Here is an 18,793-nt window from a genome sequence, read left to right on the forward strand (position 1 = left end):
ATGGCACACGGTTTGTCACATATTAGTGCGAAAGGTATTTGCAAGATGTTGTCTCCTGTATGGAAGAATGATGGTATTACTAAGTGTGCTGAGAGATTGGTTAAGAATTGCATGGTATGTATGATGTACAATCCTGGCAAGGGCACTCCTACACCCCCTGGCCACTTTGCTCCTCCTACATGTCCCTTTGAGGTAATTCAGTTGGACTTCATCCATATGGAGCGATGTAATAACCTAAAATACGTTTTAGTTGTGGTTTGCGCATTCTCCCGATGGATTGAAGCTTATCCTCTCAAAGACAATACTGCCTTGTCCACAGCGAAAATCCTATTGAAGGAATACTTTCCTCTGTATGGAATGCCACGGATTGTATGGTCTGATAACGGAAGTGAGTTTGTGGGGAGTGTGATGAAGAGTGTGTGTAAAGGCCTTGGATTTACACAAAAATTTCATAGCGCCAATCATCCCCAGTCAGCAGGTTTGGTTGAGGGGTACAATGGTACTCTCAAACTAAAGCTCGCAAAGATTCAGGCTACGACTGGTCTCTCGTGGCCTGAAGCTTTGCCTCTGGCTCTTCTGTCAACTAGGGCGACCGTACACTCTCGAGTAGGGCTCAGCCCATATGAGATTGTGTTCGGCCGTCCTGCAAATATTTGGGGGGTTCCTAGACCGAGTGCGTTTACCGATCTTGAATACCCAATGCTGATTGATTACCTTCATGATCTGACTGCTAAACTGAGGTTAATTCATCAACAGGTCTTTGAAGCACTGCCGGCGCAGACGGAGGGTCCAGGCCACCAGCTCCAACCCGGAGATTGGGTGGTTACGAGGAACTTTGGCCGAAAGCGAAATCTTGAGCCGAGGTTCATCGGACCCTTTCAGGTGCTCCTTGCCACGAGAACTGCTGTTCGTTTGGAGGGCCGCAAGCATTGGGTGCACGCCACCCACACTAAAAAGGTACCGATACCTTTACCAGCGGACTCGTGGGTGAGGACAGGCATCGCTTCATCTGAACCCGAGGCTTTGCCGAACTTTGTGCCGTTCAGTGACGCTCAGCCTGTGGGAGATACCTCGGTGCAGCCGGATAATACTGTTCAACCTTTGTCAGTGGAGAATTCAAGATCTGAACTATTGTCTGATCGACAGGACTCTGTTTCATTATCCGACCAACTGTTTGAAGAGCAGACTCGTCCTGGAAGAAGCAGATATTTTCTCCGTTCCAACACTAGAGACTAAAAAAGAAAATTATTTTTGCTTTTTCCCTTGAAATTCACGTTCCCCCCATTTCTGAACATTTTTGAACAACTGTGATTTTTGTATGAATTCTGAGTTCTTTTCCGTATATGTGCGTTTGTTTCCACGGCTAGGAGATTTTGTATATATTGTTTGATTGAAAGAACCTTACATCCGGGTTGACTGTAGGGCTGTGCGGGTACTTCCTTCTGTTTAGTAGGTCCTGACACTAGGTTAGAGGCCGTCGATTCCTAGGAACTCCTGGGGATTGACTATTGCTACACAGAACAAAGTGCGTCAAGAACGTTGCGGACGGTTTTTAGAGGATGGCTTTCTCGAAGCTGTCGGAGGTGGAAAAGACTCGATCTCAAAGATTCGAATTACATAGGATTGCACGTACTAAATGCTTCATGTTTCAGGTGTTCCTTCTATTCCTAACTGTTTCCTCGTTATTGGTGGGTGGAGTGTATTATGCGATACAGTCATTATTGCCTTCTCCTGAACCTAAACCTACTTCCACTGTTTCTCCTCATTCCTTTCATATCTTACCCCAACACGAGCAGGTTAGACGTGCGGAATTTATGAACAATTCCTTCGTTCAGCTCCTTCATCAGCATCAGTTGGTAATGAACACTACCAATTGTTGGGTGTGTGGGTTAATGCCACATACCACTGATAGGTGAATTCTGTACTTGGTCCTTCCTTACAGTTCCCAAGGTTCAGCTCGAGCATTCCAAACAATGTTTCGCAGCGCACTAGATTCCTACCCCCATCGAGAGCCACGCACTGCAGATCATGGTCCTGGCCCGTACCACAAGCCTTTGGCAAGAGCGATTGCCGATTTAGATAGGGATATCTTCGACGCATCGCTTATCCCAGAGGAAGAGGTGCGAGCATACCGAGATCTGAGTGAGGCTGAGTATAGCATGTCAGTAGGTGATCGGCAGCTTAAAAGCTCGTCTCCGATCTGGATCGTACCCCATCTCGGTAATTTTTGTCTGAAAGGCTTAGGCCGAAGCCCGCGAGCTCAGCTCGGGAGGAGTGCCTGTACCGAAACGTATGTTTTGCCGACGACCTCTTCCCCTGTTCTTCTGACTGCCAAGGGTACTTACTTTGTTTGCTATGACCGCGCATATACATGGTTGCCTCGTGACTTTTCAGGCACATGTTATATTGCGAACTTGTTGCCGCCGACCTTTACTGTTGGGTCGGATTATCACAAGACCAGAGTTGTGAGAGGCGTGATTAGCGAAGAGGACACTGCCGGTCAAGAAGCAGAAGAATTCTTTAAGGGTTTCTTGCCGTTTTGGGGACCTATGATCAATAGTAGGAACCTGAGACAGTTGACTCGAGTGGTGGAATCGACCAATAATATCACTGCAAGCGCCCTTGGCAACATTACAGCAGAGCTTCAGGCTGACAGGCTTATGACGTTACAAAATCGTATGGTTTTAGACGTTGTCCTTGCAGATAGAGGTGGAGTATGTAAGGTGATCCATTCGAGTTGCTGCATTTTTATTCCTGACAACGCTCCAACTGTCTTTCAAGCCATCTCGAAGTTGCATAAGATCTCCGAGTCCATACACGTGGACGTAGGGGATTGGACGCTACTAGGGTGGTTTTGGGGCCTGATGTCGACGTGGGGTTGGAAGATTCTGATGATCATTGGGGTTGTTGGAGCATTTCTGTTCACGTGTTGTCTTTGTGTGCAGTGTGGTCCTGCCTTATGTGGCCTCTGTGCTACGACGTGTATAAGACGGCCGCCTGTTACCAAGAAAACATTGATGGATAGAATAATGTTGCAGCAACATCTGGATGATCTGATGAATATCGAGATCGATTCTGATTCCGACTAGTGCTTGCCTACATGAGGGCAAAAGGAGCGTCTGAGGTTCCGTGACAATTGTAAGTGGTGTTTTTGGCCCGCCCGATTATGGTCAAGTCTGGTATCTATGAACCGCAAATGACGAGTTTAGTGGGTGCACGCGTTTTCGCTGTGCTAGCTCAAACTGTTCGTTTGTTTCGTGGGTTTCTTCATCTGAACCCACGGGTTCCATTTTAGATGTGGCATCCATTTTGTTTCTTGCCCTCAAGTAGCCAGCGAACGGACACTGTCCGCTTCGTGACCCTGGGATTCCCAAACTCTTGCGGAAGACACGTGTTCCTTTGAGGGTGTCTTCATGACGAGGGGGATGATACTGTAAGGCAGATGGCCCCGCTCAAGGCTCATCTTGCCGTGCCGGTCTATTGTCTCAGTTGTGCATTCATTAGGCATGTCTCCTTTGATCCCTGCAATCGTGTTTCCTGATACCACCCCCTTTACACTCTTTTCGATCTGTTCGCTATCCTCGTCTTCCTCTGCACCTGTTTCTGACTCTTCCTTGATTCGTTTACAGCCGAACGGAATGCACTAATGGTGAGAAGATGTACTTTTACAGTTGGGAACCAACAAATGCTACTGTAATTATGTTCCGGGCCCTGAATACATGAAATCGACCCCCTATGAAATGTACTGTGGGAACCGGGTTGTAATCTTTTGTTCGTCATGTTATCTTATGACGAAAAACTGTATAAAAGGAGCGATCCACAGATAAAATTCGAAGCAGTCTCCTTGAACATACATGCTATGTACTTCTTGTGACTTCTGTGTTCCCTGCAGTAAATAAACCTCGAATCTTTGACGCCGAAGGAAGTGTCCCGTGTCTCTGTCATTTGTACGCCAGAACAGGTAACCCACGAAGGTTTCAGGTGTTATCCCTGGCACCGCTGGGTCTTAGAAAAACCCAGTCCTTCACTCATCCTCCTGGACCTCTCCGCAGCGTTTGACACGGTCTGCCACCGCACCCTTGTACAATGCCTCAACAACGTTGGGATACAAGGAAAAGCACTGGATTGGATCATATTGTTCCTCGCCGGAAGAACCCAGAGAGTCCGCCTCCCCCCTTTCAGATCAGAGGCCACCGAAGTCATCTGCGGCGTACCACAAGGATCATCGCTCAGCCCCACCCTCTTCAATGTCTACATGAGCCCCCTCGCATCCATCGCACGCCAGCACAACCTCAAAATCATCTCCTACGCTGACGACGCACAGCTGATCCTCTCCCTCACCAAAGACCCAAACACCGTCAAAACCAACCTACACGAAGGGATGAAAGACGTAGCCAAGTGGATGAAGAACAGCCGCTTAAAACTGAATTCAGACAAGACGGAAGTCCTCATCCTAGGATCATCCCCCTCTGCATGGGACGACTCATGGTGGCCACCGGCCCTGGGCAGCGCACCCAAACCAACGGACCATGCCCGCAACCTGGGAGTCATTCTAGACTCCTCCCTCTCTATGACCAGACTAAGCATGGGTGAATTTTGCGAATCTGGCGTTCACGAATTTGCGTATTTGCGAATTCGCAATCTGCAAAATCCGCGAACTCTCGCAAATTTGCGGATGTCTTTTTTTTGTGTGTTCGCAAGGGTTTCTGTCAGTTCGCGAGTGTTTTGTTCCAGTTCGTAATTGCAAACTTACTTGTCGGCTCACAACGGTCGCGACTTTGTTCTTTCTACGTCTGGTTCATCATCACAGGTTCACAGCACCCTCTGTTTCACCACTGCCACCCTCTGGTTGACCCATGCCACCCTTTGGTACATCACTGCCACCCTCTGATTCATCACTGTAGATTATGGGGGGGAAAGCAAGCACACCTGCCCTGCTTCAACTGACATGAATTAATTTCTGGTTCATCACTGTAGATTATGGGGGGGAGAAAGCAAGCTCACCTGCCCTGCTTCAACTGACATGAATTAATTTGAGGTTGATTAATGTGTCACTGAATTTAAACTTCCTGTCTGGCACCTGCTTCCTTATCTGTAATTTGCTTTCTGTTGCAGTGCATTTTTTTTCCCAGGACCTTTGTGGCCTACTTGTAGCTATTCTATGAGCCTGCTGTGAGGGTCAGAGCAGGGTCATAGAATAGTTGCAAGTAGGCAACTGAACTCTGGAGGGGCCCCTCAGGAAGCACTAAAGGGAATGGTTACTAATGATGAGTTTGAACTTTTGCACCTGCTGAGTGTATTCAGTTTTGCAAAACTTGTTTTTCTGTGGGGCACTACCTTCCTCCCACCCCCTCCCCCCCTCAAAAAATGGGTTCCTTGCAAAAAAAAGTGCAGGCAAATGTCAACCTGAGGAGTTATTCCAATAAAAATCATCATTTTCAGATGGTTTTTGCTGCTTGCTGGTGGATTTCTTGTGCAGAATTGCAAATTTTGTAATTTCGCGAGTGCAAGATTGTTGCTGCAATTACGAACTCTCGCGATGCATCGCCAAACTCCCGCGGGATCCCGCAGCAAGATCCAAAATGGCGCAGCACTCGCAAAATATTGAGAAAAACAACTCGGCAAACGCTGAATGACGGTAAGTGAACACCGCACGCCGCAATATTGTATCACCAAGCAAAAAAATCCGCTGCGTGCGAATTTGCGGATTTTTGGTAAATTCGCGAGAGTTCGCGGATTGCGAATTTACCGAAAATCCGCAAAATCCGCGAGCGGAACGGATTTTCCGCCCATGCTTAGACCAGACAAGTCAACGCCATCTCATCATCATGCTTTAACATCTTACGTATGCTCAGAAAGATCTTCCGATGGATCCCCACCGAAACAAGAAAGACGGTCACCCAAGCACTTTTCACAAGCCGACTAGACTACGGAAACACCCTCTACGCCGGAACCACAGCCAAATTACAGAAAAAACTCCAACGCATTCAGAACGCCCGACTCATCCTAGACAAACCCCGCCACAATCACATATCCGGTCACCTGAGAGACCTTCACTGGCTCCCCGTCAACAAGAGAATAACGTTCCGTCTCCTCACCCACGCACACAAAGCCCTCTACAACCTAGGACCCAAATACCTCAACACGTGCATGACCTTTTACACCCCCACCCACCAACTACGATCGTCCAATCAAGCCCTCGCCGCAATTCCACGCATCCGAAGAGCCACCATGGGAGGAAGATCATTCTCCTACTTAGCGGCCAAAACCTGGAATTCTCTCCCCATCCACCTCCGCCTCACACAGAACCACCTCTCCTTCAGAAAACAACTCAAAACCTGGCTATTTGATAAGTATCTAACCCCCCACCCTCCCCCACAAGCGCCTTGAGACCCTCTGGGTGAGTAGTGCGCTATACAAATTTTTTGACTTTGACTATGCACCACATCAGCGCCAGGCCCGTATCCCCAACCATATCATTTTCTCCTAAGTGAATGACCAGGACATCGAGGCACCTACCAGCCACCAACATCCCATTTAACACTTGCAACAGTTCCTTCCAGAGCATTCCTCCTCTCCCTTTCCAACAAACACGAAACAGTTCTTTATTAAAACCCAGGTTCTCCCTGAAATAGCTGGAGCAGGCCTGGACCTGTGCCCACTGCACAAAAGAATGACCCACAATCCAAATGGGCATTTCCCTGGCGAGTGGACCCATCACCAAACCTGAAATGAGAAACATGAATAAGCACAGGGAAAACACAGAACCGCGCTACAATGGACCGGGGGCGCTGCGCACATAATGCCAGTAACAGTCGGATGACCACCTGCCCAATCTCATAATGTCCTCTCACCCCCAACCCTGATTGTTCGCCTCTGAGGCTGCTCCAATACAAAAGGAATGGGTCCCAAAACATTTCCCGTCCAAACCCAAGCAAGTCAAGGCCTTCCTCAACATAGCCAGGAGCTGAGACTCCGTTGCCGCCCATTCGTCCGCATGTCTGAATACCAACGCCAACGTGTCCAGGGCCAAAGACCTCCATTTCCTCCCCCACCTATACTGGCAGGTCAAGCCAGCATCGGCCGCCTGTAGAAAGACCCTGCATCCCCCTCCCCGCTGATCCGTCTTCGACTTCCGCAGCAACAGGCATACCCTGTTCCTTCTAAGGGAAACTTCGTTCCACAACAAACCCTCCCCCCATTTGGAACCTAACAATTCCGAAACCCAGAAAGCCCCCACGAACATTCACGAAATTAATGTGGAAAATAGGCAAAGCTCCGAGTCGTCCCTGGATACCCCGTCAACACCTGCAAAACTCTCTCCAGGAGGTCCCACGACAGGAAGTTCCTAATCCGAGCCACCCGCCCACAATCTCGGGCCCACCCTTCTAACATGTGCAAACAGAGTTCCCCCGCAGACGGCACGCAGTCCAACAAGAGCTTCTTCATGAAGGCGATCCCTGCCAATTTACCCGCTATTGTCACCCTTGTGAGCCCCTTCTCAATCAAAAACAGGATAAACTGTATTACATCTTCCTGTCAGCCCTCCTGCGAATCCCGCCGCCTAGCACCTGAGCCCAAAAATTCCTCCCAACACGGCACGTAAGCCACCTTTGTCGACTGCGCCAAGGAGCCTAAAACAAGCTGCATCATCCTGTGTTGCCTACGTACCACAAAGGCGGCGGCATGCTGGTCGGGGTCTTGTCCACATCCTTGGCTAGCCCACGGAATCTCCCCCACTGTGAACGAGACAAAGTTATCAGCTATGTCAATGTCCACTCCTGGCATATGCACTGCTCGTAACGCAATGTCATGCCGCAAACAGCCCAGCACAAACACTCGCAGCAGTTTCAACACTTGCACATCCCTCACAGACTGCCTATTCACAATTTCTACCACCGCCATGTTATCACTCCTGAACGTCACCCTCCTGTGAGCCAGCAATCCCCCCCACAGTGATATCGCCACCACCAGCGGGAACAATTCAAGAAACGCTTTGCTACACCCCCCCCCCGCCCACTCAGGTGGCCACTGTTCTGCGCACCATTTTCCTTGTCAATACAGGCCAAATCCCTTACTACCTGTTGCGTCGGAAAAGATCTGTACATCCCAGTCCATGTCATCATCTCTTATCATTGAAACTCCATTGAAGTTCTGTAAAAAGAACTGCCACATCCTCAGGTCCTCCCTCACCCCTGCTGACAGTCGTACATAATGATGCGGTGACTTCCGTCCTGCCAGTGCCCTGCCCAGTTGCCTGCAAAACGTCCGCTCTCCTCTCACGACACTACATGCAAAGTTTAGGTAACTCAACAGCACCTGTATTTCCGTTACTCTGACTTTGTGTCGGGCCAACATAACCGCCAGCAGCCCCAACATTTGCTGCTTTTGTCCAGTGGTAGGCATGCCTCCATTGCCTCAGAATCCAATTCAATTCCGAGAAATGACAGTGCAGTACAGGGTCCCACCATTTTTTCCGGCACCAGCGGCACGCCCAACTCCCCCATGAACCTGTCCAGCGCATCCTGGCAGTCTGCGAAACCTGGGGTGCCCACAAAGAAAAAGTCATCCGGGTAGTGCGTTACACCTTGGTGACCCGTCGGTTCCGTGAACAACCATTGTAGGAACGTACTGAAACATTCGAAAAGTACTCAGGACTTCGAGCAGCCCATCGGCAGTGCTTTGTCCACGTACCAACGGCCATCAAACTGGATCCCTGGTAGGCTCCAATCGTCTGGGTGAACTGGAAGCAGCCGGAAAGCCAACTTAATGTCGCACTTTGCCATCATCGCCGTCGCGCCTGCGGTAACTACTAGAGCCTTGGCTGCGTCAACTGATGAGTATGACACGGTGGTCTCCCGCTCATCAATAAAGTCATTCACAGATTCACCTTCGGACCACGACAAGTGCTGTATGAGGCAAAACTGCCCCTTCTCCATTTTGGGCACCAATCCAATGGGTAATAATATCAAGTTGTCCAGAGGCCAATCCTCAAAGGGTCCGACCATGCGGCCCTCACCCACTTCTTTGGTCAATTTTTCCGCACCACCTTGGGGTGCTCCTTTGCCGACTTCAGATTGTCAGCCCAACATTTCACCCTTGGTCCGTCGTACCCCAGCCTAAATCCCTCCAGAAATCCCATCCGCAGACATTCAGCAGCCCCCGCATCTGGATACCCCCGCAGGGCTGCAACCATCCTGTCCCCCTTAACCAGAGTACCAGCCCTTGGGCCCAGGGCCCTTGGCTCCTCTCCCACCCGCAGGCTGTTGTTGGCTCCGAGCCCTAAACCCCCCTACCTGTCCCTGCTGCTGCCCTTGCTGCTGATTTTGACATCCCCAGCATTGAACCAGGACATGCCCACTCTTCCCGCAGCCTGAGCATTCATGCCGGAACCTGCAAAACCCTTGTGTGCACAACCATTTATTATAATCCCAACAGGTCCCTTTGGCTCCGGACTGTCCTCTATCCACGCCCCCAACCCACTTGGTTGGGGAGTCACTGAAAGGGCTTGTAGACTTTAGGCAGCCCGCTGGCCGTAAAAATGTTTTTCCCAGACCCTGCCAATCCCATCGTATGCTGCCACAGGTCTATGTCTAGCTCGCCCCATTTCGCTTCAGGGTCCCACGCCATGCGTGCCCGAAACTCTTCATCATATTGCGCTCAGGCAAATCCTCCCCCCACACCCCCCCCCCCCCCCCCAGTGATCTGCGCCTTTTTGATCATGTCCATGTACTTGAACATGGCCACTGACCGCTTGGGGAATTTCTCGCCGTCCTATTCTCTATGGTCAGCGGCACCTTTGGCCTTTTCTGTAGCTAATATTCCTCCTCTTTCGACCCTTCTTTCGCCCTAACTTCTCTGTTCAGGAGCTTCAGTATCTCCACGTACGGACCCTTCCAGATACGTTGCTTAGTAACCAGCATCAAATGAGCCCCCAAAGGCTTTGTGACGCCCATATACGGAAACGTTTTATCTTCAATTGCTTGCTTTCCAATTTGGACTCCTCAGCCTTTGCATCACTCAGTGTGTCGCCCCAGACCCCTTTTCCTCAGTGCCCCCTGGCCCCTTACCCAGGTATCACCTTCAGCTATGGGCCCCTTATCTGAATCATCCTTCCTCTTGGACGCCTTACCTGCATCCCCTAAGGCCCCCCAAACTGGTTCATCAGTGCCTACCCCCACATCAGTTATGTACGTACCTTTGCGCAACCTGCCCCCCACGTCCCCCACCCCCACTGATACCATCAAAGTGGCCTCACAGGCTGCTCTTTTACCTGGATTCAAAGAAACCGCTTGTCATTCTCTTGACCGTCCCTCCAGAGGGGCCGACCTTTCCACCCAGCGTGATGTCCGAACCGTGGGCTCTACCTGGCGCTGTGACACCTGTAACATACTATAAACCAAAACAAGCTGCCAATACTGATTGTAATTTTAAACCACTGAAATATAGTGCAAGGATAACCAAGCCGAGCACCCATTTGCTTATTAATTGCTTTTATTTTTCAGTATTCAAAAGTTTTCATTTGAGAAATATGTAGGGAATATATACATACATATGATACAAAACAAATAAATATTAGCTGTACACTATTAATTCCAATCATTACCCATTCAATTGTTCAAACATGCATTCACAGACATTCCAACTACTCTCAAACAATCACTACACTTAACAAACACCACAAAGTCCTAGTAGACCAGTCTAAATTTTTTGAAAAGAGGCCAAACCACTAACCAAACAAAATACTGCTTGACGTATTTTAGAATGTGCACCAGTTTTTCATATAAAAAAGATTTTCAAGCAACACAATTTTTTAACAGTGCACCATAAGTCTTAATCAAAATAAAAGAACAATTGTTTGGTAGTGGCAACACAAAATGGTCTATGCGTTTCAAATCCATAACACTTTAGGGGTTCTCATCAGGACCAGAAACCACAATCTAAAGTGACAAGCCACCGTTGTTGACTTCCTAGGCTCTTGATTCACAGTGTATTTTCCTAACAAAATGTTTCTGATGAGGGTTTGAATGTTCATGAATTCCAAAAACGCTCTTTATGTCAATATTCGAGCACCTGTTTGCTAGGGTGTTATCTCGCGGACTCACCACTGCTTCTGTCTCCCCTTGCCGTCATGCACTTGAAGGCTTTCACCCGCTAGAATTCCTAGTTTCAAGTTCCTCACGCCGCCAATGAACAAATCATTTTAGTTTGCTAGCCAACTAAAATGATTTGTTCATTAGAATAACAGCATATGCAAAACCATCATCTTTAGAACCTTGAGCTCTCACGGCCGGTGCCGCCGACTGCACCCTCTTCACAACATTAAAATCAAAAACATCAACGTTCACCTCCTTTCTCTTCCGGTGGTGGTCCTACTCCGCCTCACACCGGCTCCCAAAGTACTAGCCACCCACGCCCTACCTACCATGCTAAGGTCAACCTCCCCATCCTCCTCGTCACCCTCCTCCTCGCTCCACACCAGCCCTCCCGTCCCGACCCCCCTTCATCCAATAAGCCCTCAACCTTCCACCAACCCCCCCTGTCTGCCTCGCCCTTACCCACTTGCCCCACCGACATCTCCCGCGCCCTGGGGAGGCGGAAGCCACTGTCCCCTGGGTCCCCTTCTGCTCTCCTCACTTTGTGCATTCTTGACCCCCTCCGCCCAAGACTCAAACACATCTAAACCCTCCCAGTCCCTCTCACTGCCATCCGAGTCCAGCAGCAGCAGGGACATGCCCCCCAACTCTGCCCGCCGGTCTCCACTCCCCCCATTCCTGTCAAGCTCTCTTGCACCACCCGCCTCTTGGACCCCCCCTTGATCCCTCCCCACTGCGTGCCCCAGGCCCCCTACCCTCCCCCTCAAGCTCCCTCACTTCCCCCCTTGCCAACCTGCCTGGGCCCCAGGGCTGCAGCCCCCAGGCCCACACCATTCTGAGCCCTCAGGCCCCCTCACCTCTTCAAAACCGGCCTGCTCTGTGCCAGCCTCAATGTTCTTTGTCACGGGGTTGCTCTCCTCCCCCTCGGGCGGCCCCGGACCTCGTGTTGAGGGGCCGGGGATGGGCACGTCTCTATCCCCTTTCCCGGAAACAGCTCGCACCCCTGAGGCCTGGCCGCGTAGGCCCGGGTCTCCGCACACTCTCCTCTGCTCCCTGCCCCCACCCTCATCATTACCGCGGCCCCTCCCATCTTACCGGACGGCCGCGATTACTTGTCAGTCCCGGCGGGGAGATGCAAGGAGCGCTCCCCCACCCAGCCTTCTTCCCGCCCGCTCCTTGAGCCTCACACTCCTCCACATCCCTGGGCCATATATCTTCTCACTCTGTGCACACTTAAACAGTATAAAATGGGATATTGAGCAATTTTTACAGAATGTATTAGCAACAACAATAGAACTAAATCCAGCTGTTATGTTATTAGGAGTCAACCCTGAGACATATGTGGGTAATGAAAAGTTTCTATTTGTAGCATTGGCCATTTTCAGACTATTAGTTGCCTCGGCTTGGTTGGATCCTAACCCTCCAACATATCATCAATGGTTGGGGAAGATACTATCTATTCAAAAGCTAGAATCAGCTATTTACGCGAGGAGGGGGAGAAATGGCAAGAAACTTGGTCTACAAATATGGGAGCCTCTCGTCCGTTGGAAACAAGGTCCCGATTACTGATTACTGTTTTACTAGGGGGGGGTATGAAATTGAGAACGTAGTATATAGAAGTCTGTGTATATTTGGTTTATATGATTTGTTTTGGGAAAACTATGTATGATTTGATATTATTTTTGACTATAATGCTTTGTATAATTCCCATTTCTATTCATGATTTTGCGTTGTAATGAATGTTATTGTGCCCTGTCCTCATCTCAGGGGGGGGAAAAAAGGGGAAAAATTCCAATAAAAACATTTTTTAAAAAAAATTACCGCGGCCCCTCCCATCTTACCGGACGGCCGCGTTTACTTGTCAGTCCCGGCGGGGAGATGCAAGGAGCGCTCCCCCACCCAGCCTTCTTCCCGCCCGCTCCTTGAGCCTCACACTCCTCCACATCCCTGGGCCACGACAGACTCCCCTCCAGTGCCGCGCTCCCGGCATCCGCCGGCCCTGCGCCCTCACCTGTGTTTTTGGCATTTTGCGGGGCGGCAAGCAGGCCACCACGGCAGCCGCCACACCCGCCAACGTGCGACCCATTCGGGGGGCCAGACACCAGCAAATCCAGACGGCCAGCCTCATTGAAAAGGCGAATGGCCTCAAGTACCTTTTATTCTCAGCAGACATGCCAACAGTAACCCTAATAGACACCTCAAACTAAAGCCACTGAACCCTCAAACTGCCACAGGCCTCCTGATAAAAATCCTCATCTACAGCGCTCCTAGTCACCAGGTCACCAAACCTAAAATGGTGGCTGGGAAAGCGCTGGGGACCCGTATGTAGCTTGGGCTACTATTACGAAATTGGGCTGCCTATGGGCTAGTCCCAAAGCAGCCCAAATGGCCTGGCCGCACCCTGCTGGCCCCACCCCCTCCCAATCTGCCTGGGGGGGGAGGGGTTAGACCTCACGGTGCTCGACTGCCCCCCAAACTCCTTTTTAAACTGAAGCTTCCAGGTCCAAGGCTCTCAGTGACGCTCCCCATTGTCATGATGGGGTGGTACTCCAAGCGCCTTGTCTGGCTGAAGAGGCCACTCTTTCAGCAGCTGTGACATGTACCGCACAGCAGAATTCAGCTTAGGCAAACTTTATTTGCTCTATCTGTCTTACTTTTTTCCAACATTAAACTAATTAATGCTACAACCCAAGACATTATAGGGAAACATGACACCAAAACACTTGACATAAACCTCATTACAATAAAAGATCATTCCCACCAAGCATTCCAGCATGGTTTAGCATGCTACCTGTCTGTCAGTGTGTCTTGAAACCTCACTAGGGATATCAGGTGCTATACTAATGCAATTTCAATTACTATAGTAATTCGCTTGTCACTATTCAACAATTGCTCTCAGATGACCATTTACCTACCATTTTTCAGTTACTCATCTTTCACCATCAATGTATTGTTCATATTCTCCCACCCTTGATTCATCCTTGATTTACCATTTATTAACCTTTCATTCAGCTTTAAACTTTTCACTCCTCATTCATCGTAAAAAACTCCATTGACATTTCACACTCCATTCCATCATTACACTTCTACTTAACATCCCTACTGACTGTCTATTTGCATTTACCCTCCTCAATGCACCTTTCCATTGACCATAAATCCATATATTTACCATCTATTCAACATTTGTCTCCTTACTAATCTTAATGTTTAATCATTCTTCCCTTTACCCATCCATTTACCTATGTACTGCTATAACATGCTTCATTTTACTATAAAGTGCTAATATGCAATTATTGCACTAACTATCACATTAAGTCAAATATAAGGTGCATCAATTTACAATAGTACTGGCACGCCTGTTTTCAGGATGACATGTTGTAACCCTTATAACATTATTATTAAATGATAAAACGTATATGCCAGATAATACTGGAGTTCTACCTTATTGTATTAAACATTTTTTCCACTGCCAATACAAATTTCACCAAATGACACAATAACAGAATCGTTTCACCAGATAAAGACATGATTAATGCCTGACGAGCAGATCTAACACCGCTCTCCAAGAAATAAGGTCTCAAAACTGTACATCGAAGCTTCATCAACTTGGGGCACACATACACACTATATGGACTAGAGTTTCCTGTGGCCAACCACAAAGTCTACAATTAAAGTCAGGCCACTGCTTAATCTACGATTGCGTGCCCTCCTTTGTTGGGTTTAATTCCATAAATAGCCTTAAAAACTTCTTTTTGAACTTCGCTAAGGAAAAAACATTCAAATACAGCTGAACACGTAGTGATTGGTATTAATTAATCACATACCATGCATAATTTTTCTCTGATAAATCAATTTTGTCTAGTTTAGGCGATTCAGAATAAAATCATATGATTGGCAGTTCAATCACTTTTTAAGACATTTAAAAGCATGGATCAGAGTCACAGTCTTAGCCCTTTGATCCTTAAGATGAAATTTAAAAGTCACACGATTGTCAAACACCAACCCTAGGTATCTGTATGTCTTAACAGTATCAACTGTACCTGGTCTTGCCTTCCAGGAATTAAATTTCTGTTTTGCTACACCAACTTTCATCACTTTAGTTTTTTTGACATTCAATTCAAGGCCATTCTGTTGGGAGCAGTCGTCAAAGGCAGTAATAAGTCTTTGTAAGCCGATAGGAGTATGACTCACAAGGATGGTATCATGGGCATACTGAAGATAACTCATTTTCTCCACCCCCTATCCTATGAACATGGCCTTTTTTCACATGCAAAAATTGGAAAAGATCTGATAAGAATACATTAAATAGGCAGGGGGCAAGAACACATCCCTGCTTTAGGCCATTATGTGTTCTTATTTTCCTTGATAAGGAATTGCCATCACCCAACTTGACTTGAACCCAGGTATACAAAAGAATGACAGCATTTAACAGTTTCCTCGAGATGCCACGATCAACCAATTTTTCCATAACAGGTTCCGTGGCACAGAGTCGAAGGCTGCCTAAAGGTCAATAAAGGCAATGTATACATTTTGCTTATTTAAGACAGCCCTCTCCGCAAGTAAGTTTAAAGCCAACAAATTTGTAATAGTGGATTGACCTTTCCCGAAACCAGTCTTATTAAATAGAATGATGCCCTCCTGTGTAGCTCAATCTTCCAATTCTATCAAGAGAGTTGAGGAGAACACCTTTGCATCGACATCAGTAATCGAGATTAATCGATGGTTAGCAAGATTAGCCACCCGGCCACTCTTATAAATGGGTTGCAATATGCTGCCTTGCCAGGATTCTGGGACCATTCCCATTGTCAAAACTTCCCCGAATAGACGATGCAAAATGGCAGCCCACATATCACCATTAGCACGAAACAGGGCATTTGGTAACTCATTGGGTCCAGGGGCACCATTTGCTCGAAGCCCTCTTAGCAGGGTCAATACTTGGTCACAACTAGGGATTTCCAAATCGAGATTTAAATCAAGACTTGAATCGATGAGATGGTCAATGGAGTTTAAACCCGGACACTCACCATTCCCCACATTGTTTAATAATATAATATTCCCCATACCTCCATCCTATGTATCAATAGGCTTTTCCCTCTGGCCTGACGTACCATAAAATTAGTTACAATCGTAACCCAGCTGATTTCTGGTATATTTAAAGAAAAAGCCCTATAGCCTCCTCTTTCAAGCTTATTAATAACCGCCCAGAATTATTTTGCATTATTTTGTTTTGCTGCGGATAATAAATTATTCCATAACCCAGTTTGGTATTTAAGTTTAGCTTTCCCGACTTCTTGTTTATAGGTTTTCTTAAGTTCCTTCAGATTTTCTTTATACACAGAATGGGACTGGCACCGCTGTCACCCGTCCATCCGCACCGCGACAAAACACTTCCCCCCCGGATGTCCTCCGCCCGGCCGCCAAACGCCGGCCCCATGCCGCTGGACCCACCCCTCCCAGTCTCCCCAGTCCCATCACCACCGATGTCCCCACCCCTCGCTGATCTGTCTTGGAGCGCCGCATTCGCACCGCCACCTCCTGCGCCTGGACTTCAACATCCTCCCACAACACCCCCTGCCCTCCTTTCAATCCCACCAGTTCAGAAATCCGGAAAGCCCAGAAGAAAAGCCAGGACATGAGCGTCGAAAACAGCAACGTCACCTCACCATCGTGACAAACTGACAGCAGCGCCCGCAGTAGGCCCCCCAGCATCTTCTCCTTAATGGGCCGCCGCTGGCTCACCCGCACACCTTTTTCTCGCTCCCAACCTTCCAGCAGCTGTGCCCCCAATTCTACAGCCGACGGCGCGTACCCCCACCACATCTTACCCATGAAAGCCACTGCCGACAACTTCTCCGCAATTGTCACCCTTGACAAACCTTTGTCCATCAAAGCCAGCATAAAACGCACCACCTGCTCCTTCCGCTGCCATCTGCTCCCTTGTCTTACCGCTCCGGACTGCCGGAACTCCTCTCAAGCCTGAACATATGCCTTCCAAGTGGATGCCGCCACCGACACCCTCACCAGCTGAATGACCCTGCGTCTCCTACCGACCACCGCTTCCTCGGCACCGGCGTTTTGGTCTCCTCCGCCTCCGTGGCTAGCCCATGAAACCTCTGCCACTGTGAATGAGACAAAGCATCTGCAATGTCATTGGCCACCCCCGGCACATGCCTGACCTGAAACAAAATGTCATGCTCGAGACAGCTTAGGACGAACACCACCATCAGTTTTAACACCTGTGGGTCCCGAGCCGACTGCCTGTTCACCACCTGCACCACCAACATGTTGTCCAACAATACCCGCTTATGCGCCAACTCCCGGGCCCAAACGGACACCGCCACCACCAAAGGGAACAACTCCAAAAAAGCGATGCTGCGGCCCCCTGCCTGCCACTGGCAGGGCCACTGTTCCGCGCACCAGCGACCCGCCCAGTACAAACTGAAACCGCCAACCCCTGCTGCGTCGGAAAACATTGTGACATCCCAATCCTCCAGGGGCGCCATAAGCACCCCGTTGAACCGCTTCAGGAAAGCCAGCCACATCCGCAAATCCTCCTTTGTCCCCGCCGACAGCCGCACGTGATGATGCGGTAACGTCACGCCTGACAACGCCAAGCCCAACCGCCAACAGAACGTACGCCCCGCGCGCACAACCCGGCATGCAAAATTGAGGTGTCCCAACAACACTTGCACCTACCGCACCATCACCTTCCGCCTGTCCAACATGCTGCGTACAAAAGCCAGCATTGCTGCCCTTTTTTCATCTGGTAGGCATGCTTCCATGGCCGCGGAGTTGAGCTCTATGCCTAAAAATGACAGCACCGTACTGGGACCGTACGTCTTCTCAGGTGCCAGGGGAACCCCCAGGTGACCCATTAATTCCTGGAAATTGGGCAGCTACTGCTAACAATCCGTCGAACCGGGCGCTCCCACCAAAAAGAAATCCTCCAAATAGTGCGTCACCATCTCAGAGCCTGTCCGCAAGGAAAAATCCCACTGCAGGAAAGAGCTGAAACGCTCAAACAATGCTCATGAAATCGAGCATCCATCGCCAGCGCCTTGTCCACAAATATGCACCCGTCAAATTGGATACCCAACACTGGTAAACCTCTGGGTGCACCGGGAGCAACCTGAAAGCCGACTTAATGTCACACTTTGCCATCAGCGCCCCCGGCCCCACCGCCGCCACAATCTATCGCGCCACATCCACCGACGAATATGACACGGACGCGAGAACCCCCGAGATGAAATCGTTCACCGACGACCCCTCAGGCCACGACAGGTGTTGTATGAGCCGAAACTGTCCCGGCTCCTTGTTGGGAACCACCCCAATCGGGGATATGATCAGGTCCAACAAGGCCGGCTTCACGAAGGGGCCGACCATCCGGCCCTCCTTCACCTCCGTGAACAACTTCTCCCGCACCACACCTTTTCGCTCAATTTCGCACCAATTTCAAGTTGTCCACCCAACGTGCAATCCACGGCCCCTCGTACCCCACACAAAACCCCTTGCTGAAAACCCGACCCAACACGGCCGCATCGTCCGCCCCTGGGTAAGCCACCAGCAATGGCTCCAGCCTGTCCAGCCTAACCGGCGTACAAGCCTTTTCACATAACCCCTGCCCCTCCCCTGCCTCCCCCCCATCCCCCGGCTTAGGTGCCCGACACAGGATGCTGCATTCCCGTTGCTGTGTGTTG

This window comes from Lissotriton vulgaris, chromosome 2_2, assembly GCF_964263255.1.
Source record: "Lissotriton vulgaris chromosome 2_2, aLisVul1.2, whole genome shotgun sequence".
Taxonomy (NCBI): Eukaryota; Metazoa; Chordata; class Amphibia; order Caudata; family Salamandridae; genus Lissotriton; species Lissotriton vulgaris.